This window comes from Protopterus annectens, chromosome 5.part1 (genome assembly GCF_019279795.1).
Source record: "Protopterus annectens isolate FY-2018-M chromosome 5.part1, PAN1.0, whole genome shotgun sequence".
Lineage (NCBI taxonomy): Eukaryota > Metazoa > Chordata > Ceratodontiformes > Protopteridae > Protopterus > Protopterus annectens.
In genome coordinates, this window is record NC_056736.1 from 794010510 (window position 1) to 794026679 (window position 16170).

General features: G+C 36.7%; 1 protein-coding gene across 4 annotated transcripts in view; it reads right to left on the bottom strand.

Moving 5' to 3' along the window:
• Positions 1-16170, bottom strand: part of TTLL7 (tubulin tyrosine ligase like 7) — a 1782535-nt gene that overhangs the window by 532440 nt on the left and 1233925 nt on the right. The gene's annotated exons all lie outside the window — the stretch shown is intronic.

Consider the following 16170-nt stretch of genomic DNA (forward strand, 5'->3'; position numbering starts at 1 on the left):
TGACATCCACCTGCTTTGATCTGCCTAAGCTGTCTCACAGGTCACACATTTACTCCCACAGAAACTGCTCCCTAAGCAAAAACTGAGGTGTCGCTACCAATGCAATTCCTTCTTGATAAAGTTCAAAACTAGAATATGAAAATCCCAAAGCATGAGATTGCAAGAGCTACATTTTTTAAACACTATTTTTTTCTCATGTATAAACTGTCAAGAGGAATCATGAGAATCACAGAAGCCATATACCATAAAATCCTGGTGTATTCTATGGCTGAAGTCTCAGAATGACTGGATAAGATCAAGAAAGTTTTCAGATACAAATTCGTCTCTTCTTGTGTTAGGAATGCCTTTGAAGAGACTATCTAGAAGACAGTTTAAAACCACAATCCTGTGTGAATGAGTCAATGAGATTTTTAAACATTTATCCAGAATCCAAAATTTGTAAGGCGTGAACAAAACCCATGTTAAGGATTCACGGCATCTGGCAAAATATTCTGCAAACATCATTAAGTCCTGTAAGTACGGAAAATGTGAATGGCATGCAGTCTGCTATACCTGGAGCTACACATTTTGTAAACACCCTAGCAGCTGCAGCTAACTGCAAGAGTAATGCAGAGAAATAATAACATGTCCCAAACATAGAATGTGAGAAAAATGAAGTTATGTTCTTACCATAAAGTTCCATCTGTGTTGTCCATCTTCATTCATTCTTGACTGTTGGGTCTCGGTTCCGACCCTCGGAACCGACTTGGCCATTATATCAAGCTTGCTCCTGTCAGAAACTCTCAAGCCAAGGCTACCCATACTACATATCTCTTCCCTTCCCCTCAGATCGAGTTTTGCCCATAGAGTAGAAAATGATGGAAGCTTTGTCTGAGCAACAACCTTACTAGGATCCCAGGACTATTTCCAAACCTTCAGGAGTCTTAGGAGGGGGAAGGTGGGTGGGATGTCAAGAACGAATGAAGATCAAAACAGCAAAAACCAAAAAACACAATCCAGGGTAAAGTATCACCTCCCAAAAAATAATGTTTATGTCCAAGGTATAAGAGGTAGATACACCAAGACAATCGAAGCCAACCAAAAATATATATCACTGCAACACAAATTTATTGAGAAAAGTAAGTGTTTTCACGTCAGCCAGGACGCTTCATTAGATTTAATAATTACAACCATTATTGCACCCTTTAAATAGTCCACATCATCCTATCACAAAACATATGTCAAATTATCGGCAGATAGAGGTCATGGTCTCAATGATAAGATTTCATTGAAACCCTTTCTTGTAGATAGACCTTTGAAACGTTAGTTTTATTGTCATGCATTATTGGTATTATATGCTTAGCATTTTTATGATATTTAGGTTTTTAACACGTTTTTTATATAAATTTCTCTTTTCATTTGTATATTATTTATGAATATTTCTAAATTGCATATTTTATACATGTTCTTATACATGTTTGTATTTATTTATGCAAGAATGCTCTGTTTTATACATATACCAATAGTATTGTTTTTTATTGATGAGTCTTGACATATGTTTTGTGATAGGATGATGTGGACTATTTAAAGGAGTGCAATAATGGTTGTAATTATTAAGTCTGATGAAGCATCCTGGCTGACGTGAAAGCGCTTACTTTTCTCAATAAATCTGTGTTGCAGTGATATATATTTTTGGTTGGCTTCGATTGTCTTGGTGTATCTACCTCTTATACCTTGGACATAATGAATGAAGATCGACAACACAGATGGAACATTATGGTAAGAACATAACTTCCTTATCTGATGTTGTCAATCTTTATTCATTCTTAACTGTAGTGACAGAGTCCCTAGCTACTTTAGACCTTGGGAGGCCATAGGGAAGGCTATTCCTGAGTACCACACAGCCAAAGAATACTCTTCCCCTGGAGACCGTATCCAATTTGTAATGAGTGATAAAGGTATGGGGAGTAGCTGAAGTTGTGGCTGCACATATGTTATTCATAGAAGCTCTGGAAAGAAAGGCTACTGAAGTGAAAACAGATCTAGTAGAATGCACCCTAACTTTTGTTAATAAGTCCAGCGTATTTTGTTGATACACAAAGGTGATGCAGTCTCTCAACCATTTTGAAACTGGTTTGCCCAGTCTAGGACCCAAAAAGGATCGGAAAAATTGGCCCAATTTTCTAAAAGATTTGTTCTAGCCAAGTAAAAATGTAACTGTCTGCGTACATCCAACAAATGTAAACAACATTCTCCCTTGTTTGAGAAATTTGGGAAGAAAACTGGTAGATCTATGGAATGATTAATATTGAAATCTGACACTACTTTAGGCAAAAAGAAGGGATTAGTTCTGAGTCATACTCTCTCTTTCTGAAAAATGATATATGGGTATTTTACACACAGAACCTGCAATTCTGAGATTCTCCTAGCCGACGTGATAGCTACCAGGAATACAGTTTCCAAAATAAAAATTTGATATCATAGGTGGCTGCTTGCTCGAAAGGCTGATGGACCAAACTCTGTAAGACCAACATTAAATTCCAAGGTGCAATGGGCTCTTTGAAGGGCAGCTTCAAATGTAAAGTGCCCTTAAGAAAGATTTTGCAGAGATGGTGGGACATCAAAGAAAGGTCACCAAAACCATTATGTAAATTTGAAATGGCAGCTAAATGAACTCTAATAGTAGAAGTAGAGGTTCCTCAATTGGAATAAGGTGGATAAACATTCCAAAACCTTGTCGATCAAGGTTGAAAAAGGATCAATATACTTTTCATCAGACGAATGCGCAAATCTCTTCCATTTGCTAAGATAACATTTTCTGGTGGATGGTTTATGAGAAGCCAGAAGTATCTTTTGTACTGGGGAAGATAAGTTATTTCGCCTGGCAATTACTGGAGGTGGAGAAACCAAGCTGTCACCTTGAGATTTTATAGGCTGGAATGGAGCAGGTCCTGCGGATGAGATATCAGGTCTAGGGTTGGATCCAGAATCCACGGACAGTAAATTAAGTGAGACCAAAGAAAGGGAAACCAGACTTGACGGGGCCAATAAGGTGCAACGAGAATCACTTTGCTTCTCAACTGTTGGGCTTTCTTCAGACATTGGGGAATTAGGAGGATTGATGGAAAGGCATAAAGAAGTCCCAGGAGCCAACTGTGGAGAAGAGCATCTCTCAGGAACTCCCCCAAGGGGGGATCACAGCAAAGTAGCTGCTACATTTTTGGTCTGTGGGAGAGGCAAACAGATAAAAGCAAGGTTGATCCCATTGACAAAAAATATTTGCTGCAACATCGGGATCGAAAGACCACTCGTGAGGCAGGAGAATGCATCTTCTCAGTTTGTCCGCAATCACACTGGAGTTCCCCAGAATGTGTGTTGCTATCAGACAGCAGTTGGAGGCGATCACCAACTGACAAACTCTTAGGGCTTCCCTACAAAGAGGGTACGATCTGATTCCCCCGTTTGTTGATGTACCAGACTACTGACATGTTGTTTGACTGAACAGCAATTGTCCCTGAATGGAGGGCAGATTGGAATGCTTACAATGCTAAGCGCACTGCCCTCAGTTCTAGGATGTTGATATGCAAACTGGCTTCTGTAAGGGACCAAGTGCTTTGGAATGTCTTTCCCTGAAAATGCCCCCCCCCCCCCAATCAGGTAAGCATCCATGGTCACTATGGCCTTGGGCTGAGAGAGAGAGAAAAGGGGCAGCTCCATAATTTGTCTTCTGGCTTCATCTACCAATATAAGTCCTGCTTGCACTGGTTGGTTATTCGAATTGGGTGGCACATTAGATGAGTTAACACTGACCAGTGTGACGCCAGAAGCCATTGAAGTAGCCTCATGTGGTATCTTGCCAGAGGAACTAAGGTGATTGCCACTGCCATGGACCGAAAGAGCTGTAAGACCTGGTGAGCCGAAACTTTGTTTTGAGAGAGTATCACTTGTAGTTGTAACCTCAACTTCTCCAGTCTGTGAAGAGGAAGAGCAGCCATGAAGGATTTTGTGCTTAGTCTTGCTCCTATGAATTCTATGTCTTGTGTGTGGGGGTTAGCTTTGACTTTTCCCTGTTGATTGATATGCCTAAGAACTCTGCAAGCCTTAGAATGGAGTCCAAGATGGAAAGTAGCAGATGCCTGGTGGGGGCGGTGAGGAGCCAGTCATCTAAATATGGAAACACACGGAATCCCTGTAACCTTAAGTGAGCTTCTACCACTGTCATGCATTTGGTGAACACCCTGGGGGCTGTGGTGAGACCAAAGAGCAGTGCTCGAAATTGGTAATGACTGGCTCCTAGCCAGAAGAGCAGGTACCTTCTGGAGAGTTTACCCATTTTTATGTGGTAATACACATCCTGAAGATGTATGGAGGACATCCAATCGTCTTTATCCAGCAACAGGAAGATAGACTGAACCATGACCATCTGGAATTTTATTTGTTGAACAAATTTGTTCAGTACACTGAGATCTAATACTGGACTCCAGTCCCCTGTTTTTTTTTTGGCACTACAAAGAATATCGACTAAAATCTGGATCTTGTGGGACTGTTTGGATAACTCTTTTTTGAAGCAGCTTTTGGATTTTGAGTGCTGCTATATCCCCCTGACTGGGTGGAACATTGAGGATTCATCTTTGTGGTCTGGGACACAGACTGAAGGGGGTATGGTAACCTCTGGTAATTACTGTCTGCACACAAAAATCTGATGTTATTCTGTGCCAGGCTGCATGGTGCAGAGACAATCTTCCCACAACTGCTTCCAGAGGTAAGCAATTGGGTCGCTGCTCAGGAGCGCTGGTAGGGTTGCCCACAGAAAGAATCCCTGGAACCCTGGTTACGCGGGCCCCCACTACCATGGGAGGGACAACTTCCAGAAGAGTTCTCCCCTCTGCCCCAGGAGGAATACTCGCCATGTGTGTCCTGAAAAGGCCCTTGGGACTTTATGAAACACATCTTTTCACTCCTCTGATTCCTGGAGTAAGGTCAGTAAGGAGTGGAAAAAGGCATGCCGCAACAGAAAGGGTCTTTCTGTCCTTCTCACACCTGGTTAATGTGTCTCTGACGTTTTTGGCCAAATAGCAACAAAGTATCAACGGGAGCAGTGACAAAGGAAGACTTGAAGGGGTCCGCAAAGTCACACAAGTGCATCCAGGCGTGATGCCTAATGGCAACACCTGCTGCCCTGGAAGTCCCTTCAGCTGTATGTGCAATAAGCCACATGGACAAGTTGGAGATCGACTCCAGGGTGAGAGGCAACCTTATTACGGACCTCGTCAGACACTGCTCCTGCTAAGGTTTCCGAAAGCTCGGTTATCAGATCCCTTTGGAGTCTTGTAAAATGTGCCATAAAATTCAAGGACCATATGGTAGATGAAGCAAAGATCCGCTTCCCAAATCTGTCCATCGTCCTGGACTCTCGGCTTGGAAGATGGACAGATGTACTCTCCTCAGCGAGTTCCTTCTTTGTGGCAGCTGCCACCACCATGGCATCTACTGCTAGACCTTTTGACCAGTGAGGCTGATCCTTAGGCGCGGAAATAATTTTGTTCGGTCTCCAGGGAAATGCCTCTATAGTATCAGTGGCCTTCCATGCATAATGAGTTTGACCAGTTCATTGGCAGGTGGGCTCATGCAAGAAGTAGAAGGCCGGGCATGAAAAGCCTGCAAGAAAACAGATTCCTCAGAGGATGGGTTTGTGGGCTTCCAATCACCCCTGTTTTAAAATTTCCAGAATGTCTCCAAAGGAGATATCTTCAGTGGGTGACCGAGGGGACCCTTCCCCTTCCTCAAAATCTGTATCCTCAGTGACCAATTCTTCTAGAAAATCCAGGTGCTTCCTCTTGCACGTTCTCTTATGGGGTAGCTCCTCAGGGGGAAGCTCTGAGGAGGACTCTGAAGAGAGGGGACCCTCCAACAGGGTATCTTGCTGCTTTTGTGCCTGCTGCCCTAGTGCAGCAGATTGTGACAGCTGTGAGCCAGAGGAAACATAGATGCGACACTCTGACGGGGATGGTGCCAGCTGTGAGCCTGCTGAGGCCAAGGCTCTCTCCATAACCTGGAAGGCAGACCCGCCCGAAGCGGGATGGGAGCCCAGAACCAAGAAAGAGAACATCAAAACTGGGGTCACACCCCGCTCCAAGTCCACCTTCCAGGGTAGGAGCCACAAGAGGACTCGGAACTGCCAGGGCACCAGGAACCGTGGAAGGAGGAGTGGAAACAATCAAAGCCAATCCCTGGATCCTGGAGTCGGCAGTCAAATCATGGTCCCATGGGTGAGTCGGCTCCAATGGAGCCACAGACCACAGAGTCAGTTCCGGAACCAAGGTGAGATCCACCACTGGCACCGGAGAAGTTGGCACTGGAACTTTGAAGTCGAGGGCTTCAAGACCTGAGGAGATATTGAAGGAGGAAGATAAGTGGGAGTCCTAAGAGAATAAACCTCAGCTTCAGGTGGGAGAGAGGTCCTAGAGGGGGCAGGAAGGCCTCTGGCTGCCAAGAGCTGATCCACTAACCTGACTACATCAAGCTCTGAAAGGCTCCTGGTGGAACGGACGGACATCCCCGAGGGCAATTCTGGTCTTTCAAGAAATGAACTTAATTGCCGACCCAGGAAGCGGTCTGTAGACAGAGAGTACCTAGTCCTGGGTGTAATCTCGACCTTCAGCACCATGGTCAGTTGACCAGTAGCTTGCTTTGCAGGAGAGGGAGTAACCAGAATGCTAGGGGAGACTATTGTTGGTGCTGAGAGGGTCACTGGTACTGATAAAATGGTCGGTGGTGTAGGGGTCCTGGTAATTTCAGTAATTGTTGGCACCGCGGTGGACATGACAGGTGCAGATTTTGGTATCTTAGGCCTCAGTTCTGAGGGATGAGTTGGCACCTGGGCCTAAGAAGATTTGGCTTCATGAACTTTTGGTGATGTAGGAAGGGAATGACTCCTTTTATTTGATTCCTTTTTGGGAGACTTAGATGCCTCCACCTCAGACAAAGCCTCACTAAAAGTGCATTCCAGCAGCCCCTTGAAGATAAGTGTATTACTTCTTTCTGCAAAGTTTCAAGCACTGAAACCCTTGCAGAGTTCACACGGAGGTCGAATTTCCAAATGTGGCAGCCTCACACAGTAAACACATGAAAGATGTCCATCGGAATTGGGCATCTTTCTGCCACATTCCTCACACTGCTTGAACCCGGTGGCTCCTTTCTCTTTTTTTTGCCATCTTCCAAGAAACAACAAGAAGGGCACGCACACCTCATACACACACGCACAAGAACTAATGGAAAAAATACAGAGTATAGTTTTTTTTTTTTTGAAGGCTGTACCAACAATGGTATTTAGAAAAATTACCCCAAAACAGGTAAAGAGAATAAAGAGAGAAGGGAAGTAGGAATTCCAATGATGGTATTTAAGAATTTACCACAGGTAAAGGGAAGGGAGGGCCTATACCTATACCAACAATGGTAAGAGAAACTACCGACAAGGTAAAGGATGAAGAAATATACAAACACTCACATCAAGAACACAGTAATTACGAAAGAGAGGCAACAAATAAAGAATTAAAGAAAATACACACACATATATATATATATATATATATATATATATATATATATGGTTCCCTATCAGAAGCCTGAAACACTATAAGCCTGAAAATCAAAATCCTGAAACCAAAAGCCTGAAAATTCAGAATCCTGAAAACTCAAAATCCTGAAAGCCCAAAATCCTGAAACTCAAAATCCTGAAAACACAAAATAGACATACTGATGTCATTGTGGCTTTGCTGTTGTTAGCCCTGTGGTGTTAGGGTCATGCTAGGTTCAGGTAAGTGTGTTGGTTTTATGTTAGGTTAGGGGTTTAAGTGAGTTAGGGTTAGGGCGCAGGTTAGGCATGTATGCAATAGTGACAGAAATTAGGGTTAGGGGCGGTTAGGTGAGTTAGGGTTAGGGCGCGGGTCAGGTGAGTGTGCGATAGTGACGGACCTTAGGGTTAGGGTTAGGTCAAGGTCAGTTGGTAGATATTAGTGTCTTTGTATTGGCATATTAGCATTATTTGTGTTTTCAGGATTTTGAGTTTCAGGATTTTGGGCTTTCAGGATTTTGAGTTTTCAGGATTCTGAATTTTCAGGCTTTTGGTTTCAGGATTTTGATTTTCAGGCTTATAGTGTTTCAGGCTTCTGATAGGGAACCATATATATATATATATATATATATATATATATATATATATATAATATACACGCACACACATACACACACATACATACACACACACACACACACACACACACACACACACACACACACACACACACACAGGTATATATCAAGAAAAAGATTAGCACTTAGTTGAGAGCACAGCTAACGCGTCCGATTTTCTACGTGGCAAACGAGAATTGAGGGGAGGGAAGAGTGGCAGTATGGGTAGCCTTGGCTTGAGAGTTTCTGGCTGTTGCGAGCTTGATATAACAGCCGAGTTGGTTCCGAGGGTCGGAACTGAGACTCAACAGTCAAGAATGAAGACTGACAACATTAGATTGGTCTTTCAGATCTCATGTTACCATTAAACTCAAGATGAGAAACAACTGGTAACAAAATCTGAAGGGTCATCATTTTGAATTTTGGTACTTTCACAAACTGGTTGAGTAAGGAAAGATCTAGATCTGGTCTCTAGGAAAGCTGATTCTTTGAAACCATAAAGTGGAGTAGAAGCTTTCTTCCCTTTGGTCTAAAGGCACTTTTAGTATGACTCTTTGGGTAAGCACGTGTTGAAAAACCTGAGTAAAAAAAAAAAAACATTGTTTGGTTCGATGGGTAGGGAGGAATTCCCCTGAAAGGAGGTATGTGTACCAAGTGCCAAATGTAACCCTCTTGAACCAGTATCAGTACCCATGAGTCTGAAACAATCTGTTTCCAAAAGGAAAGATTGAGAGTAAGTCTATGGGATAAACTTAGAGATGTAGGAATAGGAGTGGAGGGCAAAAGGTATGAAGTCACAGTCATACTGAAGGTGTACTCTCTCCCTGTTTTTTATTGTTCCCCTCATGCCATTTCTTTTCTGTTCCATGTTTGCCAAAAGATGGCAGGGATTGATTATTTTGCCTTAAAAAAAAAAAAAAAAAACAGGGTTTGTAAGATTTACAATGTGGGGCTTGAAAATCATAGTAACTACCTGAATTAATTTTCCTCTGTCATCAAACTGTTTTAGAACTTGAGCAGCAGCAGGGCCAAACAAACCTGCATGTTTAAAGTAGAGTTCAAAATCTCAGACTTCACCTCATCAGAAAATTTTTGAGTATGGGCGTGGCCAAGGATGAACACAGGATAGCAGCAGATTTCTTCAGCTCCACCAATTTCACTGCACTGACAGGAAATAATTACTTTAAAAATTAATTTATGAAGTAATTTTCTTTCTAAATACGTTTGGTATATCTATTTCTTCAATCATATCTAAAAAAGAAAGAAAATTTTAATAATATTCCTGTCAGAAATCACCTTGGAAATTTTTCTGTCAGCTTTTCAGTTTGAAATGAGTTCCAGTAAGACAAATTCTCAAGATTCCAGCATCAAGAAAGAACTTCAGTCTCTGATATCTACAATCCAGTAACTTACTACCAAGATGGATAAACTGGATACTAAAATAGATACCTTCATAGAAAAAACTACAAAACAAATAGACTTGTTACATATAGACTTGCAACAACAGAAGACTCAGATTACAGGCATAGAAGAGACTGTAAATGACATGGAAAATAGAATCCAAGAAGAGGAAATCAACATTGAGTTTTTGCTGAAACAAAATACACATCTACAAACAAAGCTTGATGACCTGGAAAATAGATCTAGGCGCAATAACATTAGGATTTTTGGACTGCCAGAAAATATTGAAGGTAACAATATTACTTCTTTTTAAATACATGGCTCCCTAAAACTTTAGACTTGCCAGAAGGTTTTTCTTTGCATCGAAAGAGCCCATAGATCTATAGCTAATACTAACTCTAACAAAAAGTATCCTAGATCAGTTATAGTTAGATTTCTATCATCTTTGATAAAGAGATGGTACTTAAATCTGCTTGGGCTAAAGCACCTGTTAAAATTAATGAGGCAACTGTGCGTTTTGACAATGACTATTCTTCCTTGGTAATAACTAAAAGAAATGTTTTTCTGCCATTAATAAGGGAGCTTAAGAAAGCACAGTTTAAAACCTACCTTCTGTTTCCTGCCAAGCTGAAAATCTTCCTTCCTGATGTCCCTAAAATTTTGAAGACTTAGACTCTGCATTGCTGTTTATCAAAAAAAATAAGATTTTGGATAAAATAGAGGAAATGGAATGGGCTAGTCCTTCATTAAAGAGGTTAGCAACAGAGGCTTCATGGAAGACTTCAGAGAAGAAAAAGAGACTAAAAACAAATGACTTGTTCAATGTTTTTCTTCTCTCTTTTTTTCTTCACCATTAATCTTTTTAAATACAGTTACTGCATTTTCAGAAAGCCACAAATATTCTGAAAAAGATTTATTCAAAGTTATTTTCTGTGTACAAAGAATTGTTATTGTTTCATAATCAGTCAAAATATCTGAGGAACTAATAACAAGCTATCATTCAATATGTTTCTCTTTCTGACAAAGAGAACCAAGGTTAGTAACTTGATACATTTTTTTTCTCTTTCTTTCTTTCTCTTCTTTTCTTTTATTTTAAATAATGACATTCTTTTTAGACTATGCATTGAGTAAGGGTGGGGAGGGCAGGAGAGAAGTGTAATGAAAATATGATAAATGAAATAATAACTTATTTATTCCTTGTAAAAAAGTATATATGCTGTTTAAATGCTATTGCTAATTATACTTCCTTGATTCTATTGCTTATACTTGTCTACAAATAATCTGTCATGCTTTAATTAATAATAATTAGAATTAATTAGTAATAAATAATATGTTTCATATTCATCTTTATTAATATAAACAGCAAGTAACATTCCACTGTAGATACTTTTTATAGCTTCCTTTTTCATTCTTTTTATCTCTTTCTTACCCCTTTATTCTCTACTCTCCTTTTTTTATATACTCTCGCTCTCTATTTCCTTTCATATTAGTACATTCACATGCTTTTGATCATACTGATACAGTTAATAATAAGATTTGTATAAAAATTGAATAGGGGCATAAATAATTAGTTCTATTACATGTTAATAACTGTGGGCTTGGTTTCACTTTCATAGAGGCTGTAATAACATGTAAAATACTTCGCGAAGGTTTTGTTCTGTTTAGCTTCATTTATATTGCTAAATGACTGTTAGTCATTTGTTTTTATCAAAATTCCCACCAGAATGTTAAGGGAGACAATTTGGGATGTGGGTTACCTCGTGAATAGTGTCCTCGAGTTGTTTTAAAAGCTTCAACACTCAGAATTCACGCAGAGAAGCTGAATACAGTCAATTTGAACTTTGACCCCTGAATTCACACTGACACATCGCAGATTCAAGAAGAACACTCTACCAGGAAGTAGAACTGCTGCAAATGCGACTCTGTGATGGAAAATGAACTCTATAACATTTAAATGTGAGTTATTTTTTATAACTATTTATTTATTCATGTTATAATTTATAAAATATGAAAGTTATAATGATTTTAAATGATTCAGTATCCCATAGTAAGCAAATGTGATATTTTAGAAGGCATAGAAAGTGAAACATTTATACATATGTTTTTGAAAGTTTACTTGACTGCAACATATTAATGTATGTAAAACCTATGTTTTAAACATATACATTGCTATAATTCATTTGATTTATCTGACTGACAAGTATAAATATCTTTATGATTCTATTTTAGAAGAAGATGTCATATGACATATTTTAAAGCAGCAGTTCAGATATATAAAATACAGATGGCTTTCTACACAATAATACAAGTATATTTGAGAATTTACATAGCTATGCAGTATGATTTATAAATATTTCTATAGATATAATATTTTATTTAACTGGCAATAATAAGTATGAGAAAAAAGCTTTGATGCAAGTAATTTAATGTCTTTTGGAAGCTGTCAACTGCATTTCTATGACAGAAAATAGGTACATCTTAACATATGTACTGTCTGAACCATAATAGCCTAAGTTATTGATTTTAAATGAACATCAGAACTTATTTTTACAAACTTTGAATTAATTAATATGTAGATATGCCCTCTTTTTTTTTTTTTCTTCTTCTTCTTTCTCTCTTTCTCTCCCTCTCTCACTTCTTTTATTTCTTTCTCTCTTCTTGGTTCCTAATATCAAGTTTATTTGAATGCTATTTGATTATAAATGTATTATATTAAATAGATGTACATAGCAGTATGAATTGTTTTTAAAAGTTTCTATTTGTTTATATTATGCTGATTTATCAAATGTATAGCTTTGTCTTACCAGATAATCTAATTGAAAGTTGTTAATTTAAGTTAATTATAACTAGTATTAAATTGATAAGGTGGCAGCTGAGGTACTGCTGCTTAGGGTAGGGGGTTAACTTGAGTAGTATGTGCTACTCTAAGTTGGAGTTTTTAACTCCAGGCTGGGTGCAAGGTTTAATCCTTACATTATCTTCTTTTGTTCACTGTTGTATGTATATAGTTCTGACATCCACAATACATTTTGTAAGCTCATTGTTACTACAAACAAAATTGAATTTTATACAAAATCCCATAAGAGATTCAATAAATACAGCTATATTTAAAGGTACACCTAAAGGAGGAGGTATAACATTATTTATTTTGTTAATTGTTATTTTGATTATAAGTTTTATATGTTTTAAAAATGCCAAATGACTTCTCTAAAAGGAATTTCTTTAAACATTAATGGACTGAATAACCCGTGTAAAAGGGCAAGCTTAATAAGATACATTAATTTACATAAGGCCAATTTAGTATTCCTTCAAGAAACACATCTCCTGAAAAAAGATATTGATAAGTTAGCCACAAATAAATATACAGTATTGGTTAGTTCTGAGCACACTCAGAAAAAAAGAGGAGTGGCTATCTTATGGAATAAAAGTATGCCCATTCCTAAAACCATTAAGACTTATCGAGATGATAAAGGAATGTTTTGTATGATTACAATACAAATTAATGGAAAGACTTATACATTAATCAATGTATATTGGATACCAGGAATTGGTATTAATACAGTGAAATACCATCTTGATAAGATCATATCATTTTCTATAGGAGATATTATTTTGGCAGGTGACTTTAATTGTATCCTACATGAAAATGATACTACTACTATAGGAAAAAGATAAATTACATCTAATGCAAAACATTTAAAGGATTTTGTTAATTCTTATCATTTAAATGATATTAATAATCAGATAGACTCAAAATCATTACCATACACCTTTTTTTCTAACAGATATAAAACTTATTCAAAAATAGATAGAGTCTTTATTTCTAACCAGATGGTAACATAATTAATTAATTCTAAAATCATTTCATGTCCTGTATCTGATCATAATTCAATTGTTTTTGAGTTCATGAAAAAAAATACTTACAATGTTCAGATCAAAAGGATACCAGCATTCTTAACTCAACTAAAAGACTATAAAGAATATATACTTTCAGAAGTACAACATTTTTTAGACATAAATAATACTCCTGAAGTTTCCATTGTTTATGTTTGGGATGCTTTAAAATCATATCTATATGGACAAAGTATCAGATGGTATAATAATAAAAGGAAATCTTGGGATAAGGAATTGTTAGATATTCAAAGTAAATTAGACTCTTATAAACATAATAATAAAGAAAATATTATGGACAAGAAAGTCATTGAAAAAATAAACAAACTAAACGAGAAATACAAAGAAATTTTAACCCATAAAGTTAAAATAACTTTAGAGAAATACAAGTTTTTGTCTTACTCAATAAGCCCCAAATACTTACATAGACTTAAAAACAAAACAAAAAGATTGAATAAGCAAAATCATATCAAAGAAATTTTCTCTCTAAGGAAAAAGAAGAATGTTACTAGTCTACCAGAAATATTAGATGAATTTAGAAATCACTTTCACAAAATTAATCATAATAACATTAACATGAAACCTAAAGATAAAATAAAGGAATTTATAACTACGAACATAAATAAAAAACTTAATAAACAACAGATTAAACTATTGGATAAAAGTATTTCATATACAGAGGTTGTTACACAAATAAACAAGCTTAAATCAAACAAAGCACCAGGTAATGATGGTATTATACCAGAGATATATAAAATTCTTTCTAAAAGTACATACTCATTAATACATAAGGTTTTTATTTTGGCCCAAAATGAGCTAATAAGCCCTCCATCTTGCCAATATAAATTTATTTCCCGAATTTTAAAACCCAATAAAGACCCAACTAGATGTACTTCATATCGACCCATTTCATTACTTAATGTTGATTATAAAATGTTTATGAGTATTTTTGCTGATAGATTGAAGACAATCATCCCAGGCATTATAGATATAGATCAGACAGGCTTCATTGTAAATAGAAACACTTTTGATAATATTAAGAGGACTCTTACATTAATTGATTTTGCAAATAGAAGAAAGAAAGACTTAACACTTATTAGTCTTGATATAAGTTCAGCATTTGATTCAGTAAGTTGGGACTACTTGTTTACCTTACTGAAGTGCACAAACTTCTCAGATGCATTTGTAAATCTAATTGAGCATCTATACAAAGCAGCATTGGCTTACATTAAGATAGGAACATATGTCTCACAAAAAATACCCATTTTTAAAGGTACAAAACAAGGGTGTCCACTCTCTCCATTATTATTCACTTTAATAATGGAGCCTTGGGCTAATCTGATCAGAAATAGTACTGATATAGAGGGATTTGAAATAGATGAAAATACAACATTTAAAATTCAACTTTTTGCAGATGATGTTCTAATTACATCAGCAGGATCTAATTCTTCTATGCAGTCTCTATTTGATAAAATGATGAATTTTAAAAGTATTTCTGGTTTAATATTCAATGAAGAAAAAACTAAAATACTACCTATATATACACGAAAAAATGTTCTCATTAGTGATTTTAGTAAATATGTACCCAATTCAGGTCAGATAACTTATCTAGGTATAATATTAACTAAAGATATTAAATATATTATACATAATAATTATAATACCTGTCTTCTTAATATACAACATCTTTTCAATACCTGGAATAATATGTTTTTTACTATGGAAGAGAGACTTACAATTATTAAAATGATAATATTCCCCAAGATATTATACTTAATACAATCAATAATACTCCCACCTACAAAAATAATTATCAATAAATTGAATACGCTAATGTTAAATTTCCTATGGGCACCTAATAGACCTAGGATTGCATTAAAGAAACATACTAATAGCTGGTCTCATGGGGGTATTTCTTTTCCAGACTTTAACTTATATACTATCTCTTCCATTATAAAAGTTATTACTTTGTTAATAGATCAGTCATATGTTGCAAAATGGAAAGATTACTGGGAACTAATTAGTATTCACTTCATGAAAATCTTCTTAACACATAAAAATATGATTGTAAATAACTCCATGCTATGGTTACTAAAAGAATTTTGTACTTCACCTATTACACCAAAATATACAGTTAGTTATCCATTAAACATTATTATTAGTTATCGTAATTTTATATTCATGCATCCTAAATATAAGGAATGGAATTTTATTATATTCCCTATAATGTATACACAAGGTATGCTTTTGTCATCCACTTCTGAAAGAACTCATTTAGCTACAGATAATGATCTAAAGTACTGGTATCAGTTGCTATCTGATAATAAAGTTAAAAATCTAGACTTCTTAAAACAAGAATTTGATCTGAGAGAAACTTGTTGGTTAGAAGTTCAGTCCTTTAGACAACATCTCATTAATAAAATTGATTTAATGTCTATAACAGTTAGAGAATCTATCCCAACACTGATTGATTACTTGATATTAAATTTACAACATAAAGTTTCTGATAAAGGTAAGCTTTCATACATACATAAAATTATCAGAGAAGAAACTTTTTACAGTGTAGATACCTACTGGAATTATTTTACTTCCATTAATGGTTACACACCAAATCAACAAGATAAACAATATATATTGGAATCTGCCTATAAAACTACTTCTTCCATTGTCTGGAGACTTTTTACATGGAAATTTTTACATAGATCCTTT